The 15,878-nt window shown below is 36.7% G+C and overlaps 1 protein-coding gene across 4 annotated transcripts in view; it reads left to right on the forward strand.

Moving 5' to 3' along the window:
• Positions 1-15,878, forward strand: part of ZCCHC7 (zinc finger CCHC-type containing 7) — a 236,268-nt gene that overhangs the window by 164,449 nt on the left and 55,941 nt on the right. The gene's annotated exons all lie outside the window — the stretch shown is intronic.

A 15,878-nucleotide genomic window follows, 5' to 3' on the forward strand; every position in this document is an offset into this window, starting at 1 on the left:
ATTTTAAACCTCACATAAACCTCACCTTTTTTCATCTGTGTAATGAAAAGAATAATAGCTGCCTCTATAGGATTTTTGTGAGGGTTAAATTAGAAAAATATGTAAAAATGCTTAACATAGTACCTAGCACAGAATAAGCTGTTATGTGTTAACAGTTCCTATGTTCTGTATTTTTAAAAAACAACCTGGATTTGCTTCCTCTTGGAGGGTCTGTTAGTGGGAATTTGAAAAGGAACATTCTATATGTATTATGCATGTTTTCTTTGTTGGAGATACTGCACATTAGAATTTCCTCAGAAATCAAGGTGAACATTTGTTTAAAAGTACTGTCAATTAGGATGAGTTTTTAAAATTTGTTTTCTTTTGAATTCAGAGTTTTATGTAATGATATCTAATCCTCCATAACTTCTTGCTTGTTCTCTAGCAGTCTCAACTTTGAGTAATAGTTATTGTAGGTCCATTGGTAAATATTTGTGTTTTGGATTTAAAGACAATTCTGTCAGTAATCTTTCTGAAGCTAAATTGAAACTTGAGTAGCTTATGGGGCTTGTCTTCCATGTGATATCCAAATTCTCCCCTACATACTGAGTCACCTGGTGTCATTAGAAGGTAAAAGTTTTAAGGTAATAGGGTACCAAGTTTTAGATGAATATTTCTTTTGTAGTCAGACTGCTCAAAAAGTTGTCTGTTTACTGCTTCCAGTCTCTCTCCTCTACTTCTCTTCTGTTCAGTAGAGTTTTTGCCTCATTGCTTCATTCAAACTTCTCTTATCAAGATCACCAGTGACTTGGTAATAATTACAAGAGTCAGTTCTGAGCCTTGATCTTACCCTGACCTATCAGTGGCATTCCCCATAATTGACAACACCTCTTCTTTGATACATTTTCTTTAGTTGGTTTACAGGGCATTTACCCTTCCTCCCAACAGGTTTCTTCCCACCGCACTGCTTATTTCTTCTAAATCCTTGCTCCTTTTTTCTTCTTTCCCTATATTCAATCCCCTGGTACTGTCACCCAGTCCTGTTCTAATCATCCCCTCCATGCCACAATCTGCAAGTTAAATTTCCAGTTCAGGTCTGTCTCTTAAACTTAAGACTGGTATATCCAGTAGGCTACTAAACATCTTCATTTGGTCGTCGAATAGTTATCGCAGATCCAGCCTGTTCAAAATGAAATTCATCTTTCCCCCAAACATCTTCATCTACAGTTTTTAGTTACATCAACTCTATCCTTTTAGTTGCTCAAATCAAAAAACTGGGAGTCATCCTTGACTCTGGTCTTCTTTTACATTCATATCCAACTCATTAGGAAATCTCGTTGGCTCTACCTTCAGAATATATTCAGAATTCCTTCACTTCTCAGCACATCTTCTGCTGTCATCCTGCTTAGAGGCATCATCATTTATTGACTGAATTATTGCAATAGCCACCTAGTCTCTCTGCTTCTTTACTTGCCCCTCCCCTCATTTTTTAATCTCAACAGAGTGATTCTTTTTTTTTTATAACTTTTTTTTTTTTTTTTGTTACGCGGGCCTCTCACTGTTGTGGCCTCTCCCGTTGCAGAGCATAGGCTCCGGACACACAGGCTCAGCAGCCATGGCTCACGGGTCCAGCCGCTCCGCGGCATGTGGGATCTTCCCGCACCGGGGCACGAACCCGTGTCCCCTGCATCGGCAGGCGGACTCTCAACGACTGCGCCACCAGGGAAGCCCAGTTTCCTTATTTTGATGCCCAAAGTATTGCATTATCTTTAATGAATGTATAAAAGAAGTCTGGAGGCACCATCTTTTTAAGCTTTCATTGAACACAGTTGAAAATTCAGAATTTTACATTTTCTGCCCAAATTGGCAAATAGAAGAAAATTAACAGAGGAAGACATTTCACAGTTATTAGATGAACCAGAACATGAATGCAAAGAGACAAGTTGTAGTACCCAGCCGTTAATGATGTGATGAACTTGGCCTTTTAAGTGAAGTCTCAGACTTTGATTTTTTAGAGGATATCACAGATGAATTTTCTCAATCTTAAGAATTGGTGAATGAACAATGTATTTCTAAGTACAGAAAGGAAATAGGGTATTCTTATCTAGTCAGTCAAACAACAGGAAGTTCTTTGCCACACAATATTTTATGACAACAATCTGTACCATCATGCTTTGATAAAAGGATGTGTGGCTGTATTATTTCATATTTTATGATATTTGTGTACCACAATTCACTTGATATGGTTTGTTTCAAGTGGACAGATGCTGAAGGCAGATGTGTATGCAGAGGTACTAGAAAGAAATAGATGATATGGAAGTGAAAATAATTGAATGGATTGGTCATTCTAATTGGTGGTTATAAATCTAAAAGTAAAAATGTTTTGTAATTATGGAGCAAAAAAGAGATATATTTGAAATCTGGTATTAATATTTACAAAGTGGATGTGTTCCAAGTTCATACATGACAGTTGATGAGCAGTTAGTTGTATTCTAGGATGTTATCCATTTCAGGTATATTTAACTTCAAAATAGGAAAATATAAAATAAAAATTGGGGTTTGCCATGTTTAAATTCTTATTAAGATTTCTAATAAAGTTGTTTTTCATTATCACTTTCTCTTTAAATTATTTGTAAAATGACTTAAATTATTAAAGGGTCTGTTAGACCCAGGTGATGAATGGTGATGACTGTTTTTCCTAGTATAATGCAGCAGGCGCTGCTCTAATACTGGAGATATGAAGATAACTAAACATTGGCCTTGTAGAGAGATGAGGTGCTAGTAGCTGGCATGGTAGTAAGTAGACTTTTCAGAGCAGGTAACTGAAACAGCTAGGCTAGTATTAAATACAGGAAAATTAAAGAATTGTATCAGAGGAGAAAAAGTGTACTACTACACAGCCATAAATTGAATATTAACCTGAGAAGAGGGATGGAGGGAAAAGAAAGTCAGATAGATTGTTACAAGAAAACTGAACCCCCTTTTACTTTATTAGGAATTTATATATTAATGCATAAAATGGATAAATCCATAAATATCAGGATGAACATTATTTAGAAGTATGCAGATAAATACCAAAAGAAATAGAATTGAAACTGCTTGCCTCTGGGGAGTGGGAGCTGGAGTAGGGAGGAGAGAATTGCTGTTTTTACACTTTTTAAAGTATTATTGGAGTTTTTAATACCATGTGCATGTATTACTTTGATAAAAATTAGCAATAAAATAGGAAATTATGAATTTAAAGAGAAAACTTATCTGGTATATAGCAATTGAAGTTGAAGGCACGGGGACAATGCAGATCTAGATCTGAGGTTGTGAACAAATGGTGATGACTGGAAGGAAACCAGCGTATTGGCTTGGAAAGACATTTTAAAGAAATATACTGTGAATTTAAAACCTGGCCTGATTGGATAATGGGGTGAAATATTGGCTTAAGATGAAAACAAACCTATATTTTGAGTCATTAATAACAGCAGGGAAGAAAGAGCCAGTTTCAAGTGGGGTTGTAAAGATGAGTTGTGCTTCGGATATGTTATTTTTGCAATGACTGTAATATAAATGTTTGTGATACATCCTGTAAACAGTTATAAATGTAAGCCGGGACATATTTGGTCTTAAGGCCTGGAGAGAGATTTGAAGAAAATATGAGCCCCCAAAATAATAAAAACGAATTGTTTTGGAGTGACTTATTTCACCAAGGAGAGAGTGAAGAGAGAACCAGACACTGAAGACCATGCATGTGCTCACACACAAAGTTGATAGGTAAAGAAAAAGAAAAAGGATTTGGGAAGGAGACAAATGTTGAATAGAAGGATGGCTGAAAGAATATAGCTTACAGATTGGTATTAAATTTTTACCAGCAGGTAGATACCAAATTTATATAGCCTTTAAATCTTCTCTAGAAACCTATAATATCTTTAAAAAGTAGCCTCTTCATTAAATCTGGATGTGTTTTATATGTGCTTGTCATTTTACAGATGTTTCAAGTGTCCACATTGTATATTTTGGACAGGAAAGGGTGAAAGTGGGGAATAGGAATCGTTGATATCTTTAAAAGAAGAAAAAACAACTCCCATAATCCCACCATATTTACTGTTTCTGTTGATACTTTTTCCTTTTCTGTTCTTGTTACTTAGTGTAATTTGAGGAGTCTTTTATTTCTAAACAAGTATTTCTTAAGCAGGTGGTTTATTGACTAAATCCTTGGGGTGGAGGGAATGGGGGATGAGAGGGAACTCGTGTGTGTGTGTGTGTGTGTGTGTGTGTGTGTGTCTTTGGGGATACACAAAAGCCTTTATATGACTGATAAACTTTGCAAGAGCTCTGTATAACCCTGTGCTAAAGCACCTGTATTTATTTCCTCTTTCTTCTTCCTCCTCTACCTCTAAAAAAAGAAAAGATAAATCCCCATTTATCATTTACACACACTTAAAAATATAAAATTTCTGGTAAATTTAATATGATTTAAAATAAGATGAACAATTTGATGCCTGACTTGCAAATTCTACTAAAATTGTTTTATTTAAACTGTTGCCAGTTACACAATGCAAAAATTTAATGACGAAATGGTTTTGTGACCAGTGTTAAATGGAAAAGTATAAATAAGAGAAAACCAAGACAGAAATAAAGAGCAGTTTGAGAAGAATACATGTGAATAAAGTGGCTCAGCCCTCAGGGGATTTGCGTGTGGCATTGTGTGTATTTCAAAAGTTTCCGTTGAAATAACAGATGCTACTGATGAAGTTGGGAATAGTAACTTCATTTGTGGCTGATTTGGTTGCTTATTAAAAGTGAGAAGATCCCAGGGGGAAATCTGGTATAGTGGAGTTAGGCTCAGGAAAGAATATAACAAATATCTTGCAGCTTCATCTTTGTGATCTTTAATCCTTAAACCCTGGCTAGCTACAGGCAGGATTATCTATAAATGTCCAATTATCTTAGATTACATGTGAATCCTGTGTCTGCCAAGTAATTTTATTCGATAACAGTGATTTTTTTTAAAGTTCTTTTTTAGTTTCTAGAGTTGCTTACTACAGAAATTCCAGGTTTTTCCCTTAGCCATTGAGAATTATCAATTGAACTTTTATATATACAATGACAATCTATAAAATTATCTATTGGCTAATGTACCCCAGTTCAGAACAGTGTTTACTTGTGTGAGCATACATGTAAGCATGTTTACATATGCTTCCTTTTCTTTCCTTTTTCTTTTAAATTTTTTCCATTCACAGTATGCAAGATATGCTGATAACTGGATAGTTAGATAGAACTTACAATTTTGTGATGGAAATAAAATATTTATTAATATAGGTCTTAATACAAAGTTTAGAAATTCTCAATAGCCTAAGAGATACAAATAAGCTGCTTTAGACTATGAGTGAGAGAGAAAATAATTCTACCGAATGAATTCAAAAGAGGAAATGTTATTTAGGTAATTCATTCAGTAAACATGAGTACCTATGACAACTAAGGAATCATGCTTTGGTGTGTGGATGATACAGAGATAGAAATGACAAGGTTAAAGTCCAGGATGTTACAAAGTTGAGGGTGATCATCTCTGCTTTTGAGGTGTTATCAGGGATGACATCAATGGATGAGGTAACACATGATTTGAGACTTGAAGACCAAGTCCTAGTTCCAAGTGGTTGAAACTGGGGTTGGCTTGTGTTCCAGGGAATACATGCATAAGCATAGTTGCAGAGAACAAGAGGACACATTGGGAAAAGTATTAGGCATAGCTGGAGCGTTGGCATCAGGAAGGTGAAGCCAGAGAAATAGGTAAGGGCCAAATCTTGGAAGGCACTGTGTGACATACAGAGGAGATTTACATTGATTCTGCAGGCATTGAGGGATCATTCAGGGCAGAATGTTTTCACATTTCTGCTTTAGAAACATTATTTCATTCACAATATATACAAATATCAAATCGTTATGTTATACACCTGAAACTAATACATGTCAGCTATACCTAAAAAAAAAAAAAAATCCCTAAATAAAAAAGAAAGAAAAAGAAACATTATTCCAGTAACAGAGGAAGGCAAAAATGGGTTGTGGTACTAGAGATAGTTAGAAATTATTTTAATAATCTAGGTGAGAAATTAAGTGTCTCTGGGTCAGCCTAATGGCATTGAGGTTATTATGAATAGATTTGGTGAGCAATTGTATGAAAAGTGAAAGGGAAGAGTTGAGGTTTTGATATGGAAAATAAACTGTGGTACAAGTTATTGAGAGAATATACAAGGAGGAGAAGTAGGGTTTGTTTTTAAGAGAGAAACGCAAGGAATGGGGAGAAGGTAAAGAATTTATTCTTAGTAATTACGAGTTTGAGTTACCTATAAGATATCTAATCCCAATATCCTATAGATCAGGAGCTCAAGAAAAGATTGGGCCTGGAAATACAGGTTTGGTGGTTCTCTCAATGGCCATTTATGACAACCTGGGACAAAGAATGTAGAATGAGAATGAGGACAAAGAATGGAATATACCAAGTGGCCACTGAAGGAAGAAGAAACTGTAAAGGGGAACAAGAACTAGGAAAGTAGCTTGTTTTATCAGCCAAGAAATTGTTGACTGCTCACAGAGGTCAAATGAGAAATGTACTGAATATTATCCATATACTCATTAAATGTGAAGAGCAGAGCCTTACAGAATATTCAGAATTTATAATCATGGGACTTCACTGACAGTCCAGTGGTTAGGACTCTGTACTCTCACGGCCAGGGGCCCAGGTTCGATCCCTGGTTGGGTAACTAAGATCCCACAAGCCGCGTGTGTAGCCAGGAAAAAAAAGTGTTGCTGCTGGCTTTGAAGGTAAAGGCAGCTTCTAGAAGCTGGGAAAGGCCAGGAAATGGATCTTCCCCAGCCTCTGGAGGGAAAGCAGCCCTGCAGGGAAAAAAAAAAATTATAATCATGGAAATTGGACTGAGTTAGGTAGAAAATTGGGCAAAGAGGGTTATGGTGTTGAAGATCAAGGGAATAAAATGACGAAAAGTACAGAAAAGGGAAAGCACTAGAAGTGTTAAATTACAAACAGTAGGACCTTTTAGTTTAAAATGTTAGGTATATAAAAAGTGAGTGTGGGCAATAAATTTAGAAATGTAATATGGTTGATTTGTCTTTTATGCTATAACTGCCAAATTATTTAACCTCAGTTGATATTCTTTATGTTTTGTGGGGTTTTTGGTTTTTGTTTGTTGTTGTTTTCTTGGTTTTTTTTTTAAGGCCGTGCCATGAGTCATGTGGGATCTTAGTTCCCTGACCAGGGATTGAACCCACGTCCCCCGCAGTGGAAGCACGGAGTCTTAACCACTGGACCACCAGGGAAGTCCCTCAGTGTGTTTTAATGTAGTGAAAGAATGCCATGTCATATGAGCCAGAGTTTTGGCTGCATACTGCAAGTGAGAGAAAAGGTATTGAGAATGCCCCAAATCTAGGTTCCTTAGGGATTGCAGGTATATACCAACCATTGTCTCTTTTTTCCCAGTCCGCATCTGTGAGCCTGTCTATAGACTCACCAATTGTTTGGAGAGAAAACAGTTGCTAGAGAACTGGCATACTTAATATTGTATGAAGACTGTTTTGGTGACACAGTCATCCTAAGTTAATTAATTGATCATTGGTAGAATTCAGTATTTCTCGTTAAATAACCCATATCCCAAATAATAGAGGACTTTCAATCTTTTTAAAAACTTGATGTTAATTAAATCATCTTATTTTTAAAAATTTTTTTAAATTTTATTTATTTATTTTTGGCTGTGTTGGGTCTTTGTTGCTGCGCATGGGCTTTCTCTAGTTGCGTCGAATGGGGGCTACTCTTCATTGCGGTGCGTGGGCTTCTCATTGCAGTGGCTTCTCTTATTGTGGAGCACAGGCTGTAGGCCTGCAGGCTTCAGTAGTTGTGGCACGCAGGCTCAGTAGTTGTGGCACACGGGCTTAGTTGCTCTGCGGCACGTAGGATCGTCCTGGACCAGGGATCAAATCCGTGTCCCCTGCACTGGCGGGTGGATTCTCAACCACTGTGCCACCAGGGACGTCCCATCCTATTTTTAAAAAATGAGATTATCATGGTTATTTACTTAACACAGTAATACTTTTTAGATTCTTTAGCCCCAAGATAGTACATACTACTCTACTATATGATAAGTTCCTTGAGGGCAAACACCATGTCTTAGTCATCCTTCTCTCTCCTACACTGTCTTTTACATGAGAGATTTTCAGTGAATATTTGTTGAAAATTAACTCAACGCTACATTAAATGAAAACATTTTATACTTTGAGGAAAATTACATTTACGTTCTTAAATAATTAGTAGTAGCAAAATAACTTCTTATATCTACTTTGCTGAATATTAAATTCAAGTCCATTGTATGTGGAGAAAATCATAAATATATACCTCTTTACTGAATTGTAATGAGACTTAAAATTTTAGATGTTAGAAATTAGGATATCTAGAAAATGTAAGGCACCTATGGCTTCCGTGTAAGAAGGGGCTATAGTGTATTAGGCTCAGGAAAAGATTCTTCTTAGTACCTGGCTCCTGTACTGAAAATGACCAACTAGATATGCTGAAGTGAAATCTTCTATAATCTTTGGTGATCTTAGGAAAAACATTTCACTAACTCTTACTTCCTGTCAAATTATCCCGAAAGGTAGAGAGAACCAGCTCTATAATTGTGCCTGCTTTCCCAGCAAAGAGATGATCTTCACCAATTCCCACCCACAAGAATTTAGGCAGACTAAGTATAATTGAAGCAAAGCATGAACTGGCTTTACTCCTCAGAAATCTAGCCCAAACTCTTCCTTAGATCCTTTGAAAACTGAGTGCAGTCTTATGGGTAAATAGCTACATTAGCACTATATTTCACAAAAGCAACAATTGCAATTTTTTGTAGAAAGCACACACATTTTAAAAATGAACATTTGTGTAACCATACAGGATTGTTCTGAAGATGAAATATGTATTTTAAACAATTTATAGACTGTAAGTCACCATCACCATATAAATTTGAAAGATGTTTATCTTTATGCATGAGAGAAAGAGAGAGAAGGAAGGAGGGAAAGGAGGAACGGAGAAATAAAGATAGCAGAATAGTTCCAGAAATAGGAGAAAATGTGTAAAATGTGTAAGGTTATGGGTTCACTTTTCTTTGGGGTTTGCTTTTTTGTCTTGAAGTTATTTCAAAAGACAGGAAATATTCTGTTTGTTGCATAGTATTAACAAAACCACCCTGTAATACTGTTTTACTATCTCTGCTTTCAAGGGTACTACTCTGGCAGAAAGAAGCCTGATGTACTATTCCTTGGAAAGCTCCACACAGTAGGAAGTCAAGACTTTTAAAGTTAAACTAAAAGAGGAAAGACATGGAAAATTTCTTAGTTGGAAGAATAGATTTAATATTAATTAGTAAAATTTCTTAGTTGGAAGAATAGATTTAATATTAATTAGTAAGTCCTCATATGTGTTTCAGGTAAAAAGCTTATTCTAAGTAATAATATTTTAATTCTCAGTATTCTTTATATATAAAAAGGTGAAAATTCTTAGTAAAGGAATTATCACACCCTTTGTTCCAATCAACCTGTATTGTTTGCTGTATCCTTTTACCTCTTTCATTATGTTGCTTGTGCCTTTCCTTTTTACTTGTGTCCTTCATCACCTATTAAAATCCTATTCAAGATGTTTGCTTCCAGCCATATTGTGTTAACTTATACCAGACTTGCCCTTCTGACAAGAGATGTTGAAATTAGCAGACAAGGACTTTAAAACAGACATTATAAGTATACAGAGGTTTAAAGGGAAAGAGGCATATAATAAGAAGGGAAATGGAAGATATAAAAAAGAACCAAAGGGAACTTATAGAGCTGAAATATACAATATTTGAAATGAAAAAATGAAATGAAAAATTTTAGTGGATTGACTTAACTACAGATCAATTAGCACATTTTCAGACATTGAACAGCAGGCAGTACTGGACCATGATACATGAGAATATGGAAATGAAGGAGGTGCACCCCACAATCAACCTGCATCATGATGCTAAGAAAGGGAACCCAGGCACAACATGGCCATCTCACTAAGATGAGAAGACAGAGATCAGAGTTCAGAGAGGCTAAAGAAGCTGTAGTTTGTGAGGCATAGTACTGGAGAGAGAGAGAGAGAGAGCTGAAACGGATATAACTCCAGAAATCTGCGTTGGGGTGTACCGATGAATACCAAGGATACTGAGTTCTCTGCCCATGGATAGGGCAGAACTCCACTAGACGTGGGCAAAAACCTACTGGAAGCCAAACAATTCCCAGAACTTAACCCGAGTTCTTACTTGCCAGATTGGAGAGACTGTGTTAAACACCCTAGACATTCAGTAGTGACCCCACTACTAAGATACATCTTAGTAGTAGGGCTTAATTAACCCTAAGTAAAAGCTACTCTGGACCTACCCTAGCAAAGCTTTAAAAGTCTCAGAAGGGTCAGCTGATCTGGAGGTTACTTAACTGCATGTCAAAACAGAGTCTCACACTTTTTAAAGTAAGAAAAAATCAAGACACTCAGCAGGGGCTTCCCTGGTGGCACAGTGGTTAAGAATCCGCCTGCCAATGCAAGGGACACGGGTTCGAGCCCTGGTCCAGGAAGATCCCACATGCCGTGGAGCAACTAAGCCCGTGCACCACAACTGCTGAGCCCACGTGCCACAACTACTGAAGCCTGCATGCCTAGAGCCCATGTTCCACAACAAGAGAAGCCACTGCAATGAGAAGCCCTCGCACCGCAACTAGAAACAGCCCGCACACAGCAGCAAAGACCTAACACAGCCAAAAATAAATAAATAAATTTTAAATTTTTTAAATTAAAAAAAAAGACACTCAACAGTGTACCTCAGTAGCAACCAAGGGGGAAAAAAAATTACTAGGCATTCAAAAAAGCAGGAAAATGTCACTCCTAACCAGGAGAAAAATCAGTCAAGTGATACAAACCTAGAAATAACAGCGAATGTGAAATTAGCAGCAGGGACTTTAAAACAACTGTTAAAAATGTACTCTGAAATTTAAAGGAAGGGAGAAATATAATCAGAGAAATGAGAGGTATAAAAAAGAAGCAAATGGAACTTCTAGAGCTGAAATATATATTTGAGATAAAAAATTTACTGAATAGGCATAAGTACAAATTAGATTATTCAAAGGAAAATAATAAGTATTATGGACAACATTATGCCAATAATTTCAACAATTTAGACAAATTCCTTGAAAGTCACAAATTATCAAAACTGGCCCAAGAAGAAATAGAAAATGTGAATAGCTCCATATCTACTTAAAAAATGGAATTACTGTTTTAAAACCTTCCTACAAGTAAAATTCTTGGTCCACAAACAAGGAAAACTCCAACCTAGATGACTTCACTGGTGAATTCTATCAGATATTTAAGGAAGAAATAATACCAGTCCTACACAAACTCTTCCCAACACTTCGCGAACTCTTGTGAGGCCAGTTTTACACCAGTATCAAAACCAGACAGACATTACAAGAAAAGTGTAAGCCAATATCCTTCATGAACACAGATGTAAAAATTCTTAATAAAAGCAAGTTGAATTCTGCAGCATATTCTAAAGAATAATACATCCTAACCAAGTGGAGTTAATCACAGAATACAAGGTTGGTTTAACATTTGAAAATGAAATCACTGTAATTCACTGTATTAAGAGAACGAGAGAGGAAAAACCATGGGCTTTCTCAGGTGATAGAGAAAAGGCACTTGATAAAATTCAACACACATTCATATTAAAAACTCAGGAAACTAGGAATATAAAGGAATTTCCTCAACCTGTTATGAAAAATCTACAGCAAACAGTATACTTAATTGTGAAAATCTGAATGTTTTTTCCCTAAAATTGGGAACAAAGCAAAGATTATCTGCTGTCACCACTAATATTGAGTATCATAATGGAAGTCCTGCATAAGGCAGTGAGGTAGGAAAAAGAAGGAAAAGGCATACAGATTGGAAAGGAGGCAATAAAACTGGCTTTATTCACTGTATTCATCAGAGTAATGCCCATTAAAATCATAATGAATACTACTTCACACCCATTCTAAGGTTAAAATTGAAAAGACTGACAATTCCAAACTTGGTACAACCAGTATGGACATCCCTTAAAAAAACTAGAAAGAGAACTACCATGTGATCCAGCTATCCTACTCCTGGGCATATATCCAGAGAAAACCATAATTTGAAAGAACACATGCACCCCGGTCTTCGTGGCAACACTGCTTACAATAGCCAAGACATGGAAGCAACCTGAATGTCCATCAACAGATGAATCGATAAAGAAGATATGGTATGTATATACAATGGAATATTACTCAGCCATAAAAAAGAATGAAATAATACCATTTGCAGTGACATGGATAGACCTAGAGATTATCATACAGAGTAAAGTAAGTCAGACAGAGAAGACAAATATCATATGGTATCACCTATATGTGGAATCTAAAAATATGGTACAAATGAACTTATTTACAAAACAGAAATAGAGTCACAGATATAGAAAACAAACTTATGGTTACCAAGAGGGAAAGGGGGGGAGGGATAAATTGGGAGATTGGGATTGACATATACACACTACTATATATAAAATAGATAATAAGGACCTACTGTATAGCACAGGGAACTCTACTCAATACTCTGTAATGACCTATATGGGAAAAGAATTAAAAAAGAGTGGCTATATATTTATGTCTGATTCACCTTGCTGTACAGCAGAAACTAACACAGTGTTGTAAATCGGCTATACATCAATAAAATTTTTTTAAATAAATAACTGAAATTCCAAGTATTGGTGAGATTATGAAGCTAGCTGGGACTCTCACACAATGCTGATAAGAGTGTAAAATGATACAATCACTTTGGGAAAATTTGCCAGTTTCATATGAAGGTAAAGACATACTTACCATATCTAGTAATTCTACTCCTAGCTGTTTTCCCAAGGGAAATGAAAACTTATGTCAAGTAAGAAGAAAGAGTCTCACTAGAATGTTTATTGCTGCTTTATTTATAATTGTGAAAAACTGGAAGCAACCTAAATGTTCTTCAGGAGATGAACAGCTAAACAAATTGTTGTAGCCACACAGTGGAATACTGCTCAGCAGTAAGAAAGGAACAAACTACTACTACCTAACAACATGAATGATGACTTTCACAAATATTCAGAGTGAAAGAAGCCATATACAAAATGGTACATAATGTATGATTCTATTTATATGCAGTCCTAGAGCAGGCAAAATGAATCTGTCGTGAGCGAAACCAAATCAGTGGTTGCCTCGGGTGGGGGGACTGATTGCAAATATGCTCAAGGTGATGTTTTGGGATGATGGAAATGTTCTACATTTGATTTTTGTGGTGGTTACACAGGTGTGTACGTTTGTCAAAATGCATCATACTGTATTTTTTACGTGGGTATGTTTTATAATATGTAAATTATACCTCAATACAGTTTTCTTTTATGGCACAGCCTTCTGTGACTTTTTTCCCCTTTCTCCCTAAATTCAGATATCTGCTCTTCCTCTGAATTTACCATAGTATCTTGTTTGGTTCTTTCCTACTCCTTTTCTTTTTATCTTTTTGTGTTTGCCTAAGTTATAACTCTTATCAGTTTTGTTTACCCTATAGCACCTTGCTTATTCTAACCTTTCAATACATGTTTGTTAAACTGAGCTAATTTAATGCAAAGAGAGTTATCAGTTATTGTTTTGATTATAGTTCTAAAGTCTGAAAAGAATCATAGTCCTGGATCTTAGCAAGACAAGGCTATAAAGCAGGTAAGAGTTGATATTAGGCATCTTTAGGGCAGTCCTAATTTTACACTTTAGGGCAATCCCATTTTATATTCTGTGGCATTGGCTGGTACACACATAGAAGGTGGGTGCTCCCAGGCCCTGTGGGAAGTTGTCTTTAAGGCAAGACACTCTGTTGGTTGCAAAGACCTGGAGGATTTAGGTAATGTAGACTAAGTAACAATGTATTTGATTCCAGTAATGAATGAAAATTTGATAGAATCACAGAAACTTAGTGCTAGAAGATACCATGGATACCACTTTATCCAACCCATTACTAAACAGACCCAGAGAGGGTAAATAACCTGCCCGACACCACACAGCAAATAAGAGATAGGGTTAAGTCTGGGGCCCACATTTCTGACAAGTCCCTTACCAGAAATTGAGCAAAGTGGAGAAATGGCTGCCTGTGGAAGTTCTAATGAGTTGCTCTTAGACAAAGCTTCCATTAGGTTGGGATTTGGAGTTAAGGAGCAAACAGGATAGGTATTAGAGTCAGTTATTGCTGGGGTAGAACCAAAACTGAACCATGAGTAGGGCCAAGAGTTGACTTATATTTTCCTCGTGATGTCTTTACTTCATTTACCACCGAGAAGTCTGATTTCATTTGTAATTGAAGCCTATTTTGTGTACTTGCTGACAAATTTTCTACAGTAAGAATATACTGTAGCTTGTCAAGGAGGAGTTAGTATGTAACCTAGAATATTGTTGAATTCCACGGGTATGTTAAAACAATCTAAATGGAGCTGATCTCCCTTGTAAACCTTTCCTTCCTTCAATATTCTCTGGTCATGTGTAAATTTATTGGAGTTTGGGGGTGGTAACAGTTGCTATTTTGCATTTCCTTGGTTTGGGAGTTCCTTTTTTAAGGACAATATTAAGCCAGTTTTATAATTAAAGTGATTTTAAGTGGTCATTTTGAGTTTTAATGATGAAGGACATGGAGGTACAAAAGGCAGCTTTGAAAGTTACAGCAAAGCATGCTCCTTAGACGAATCCTTTGAATGAAGGAATAATAGCATGGATGGTGATGATGAAGCTGCTGCTGTTTAATGTATTCTCCACTCTCAGTGTATGGATGCAGCCTCCGAATTTTGCAAAGGAAATAATCATCAGCACAGCATCTCTGCTCTCCTATGGACTGGTCTTTTTGTAAAGCAGCCTCTTGGTTTTCTTAGTAAAGGTATTTTATTTTAAAATGTATCTCTAGACACTTACTCCTGGTAGGCCTGGGAAAATGTAGATTACTTCATGTCTCTTCAAAATTCCTTTCAAAGAAGAGTCAAGCTCAATTTGTGTTTTTGAGATAGAGAAGAAGAGTAGATAGGAGGAAGGAGGAAATCTTTGCTTTGGGGGAAGAAAAAATCTTTCAGTCCTTTGTTGACACCTTAACTTCTGCATTAGTCATATGTCCCTTCCTCCTTGGCCATGGATGGACCAAGGGAATAGCAGCCATTTGCAAGTTTGTAAAGGGACAGTGCAAAGAGAAGAAAACAGCTGATAAAGAAAAATGTAGGGCTCCCACCCCCGTAGGTTTTTACAGTTATATTTTTAGATTGGTCACTGTCTTCTGGATATTTGGCCTTCTGTTTTTGCTCTTTTACTTCACTATTTTTGATGTTGTAAAATACAGTGCTAAATTCCTAGCTCTAATCATGAGATAGTATTCAGAGTCCACCTTATAAAAATGTTACAGTGAGAAGCTGGCAGACACAGGGACACAGTTAATACTGATATTGGAAGGAAAAACCTTTCTTCTACCTACTTGGGTCTGAATGGTGGGGGGCCTGCGAGTTAACTGACAATAGAGAGAGTTACAGGAGAAAAGGCCAAGGGTGGAAGCACTCAGTAATGAGTAACTCACTAAATAGCCAAAGGTAAAGGTTTGTATACTAACTTAACAAAAGGGAGGATTTAGGGCTTCAGAAGATAGAAGGTTGGTTTGTTTGTTTGTTTGCGGTATGCGGGCCTCTCACTGTTGTGGCGGAGCACAGTCTCCAGACGCTCAGGCTCAGCGGCCATGGCTCATGGGCCCAGCTGCTCCGCGGCATGTAGGATCTTCCCAGACCGGGGCACGAACC

This window comes from Delphinapterus leucas, chromosome 6 (assembly GCF_059928025.1).
Source record: "Delphinapterus leucas isolate spDelLeu-1000000601 "Yukka" chromosome 6, BTC_Dleu_Yukka2, whole genome shotgun sequence".
NCBI lineage: Eukaryota > Metazoa > Chordata > Mammalia > Artiodactyla > Monodontidae > Delphinapterus > Delphinapterus leucas.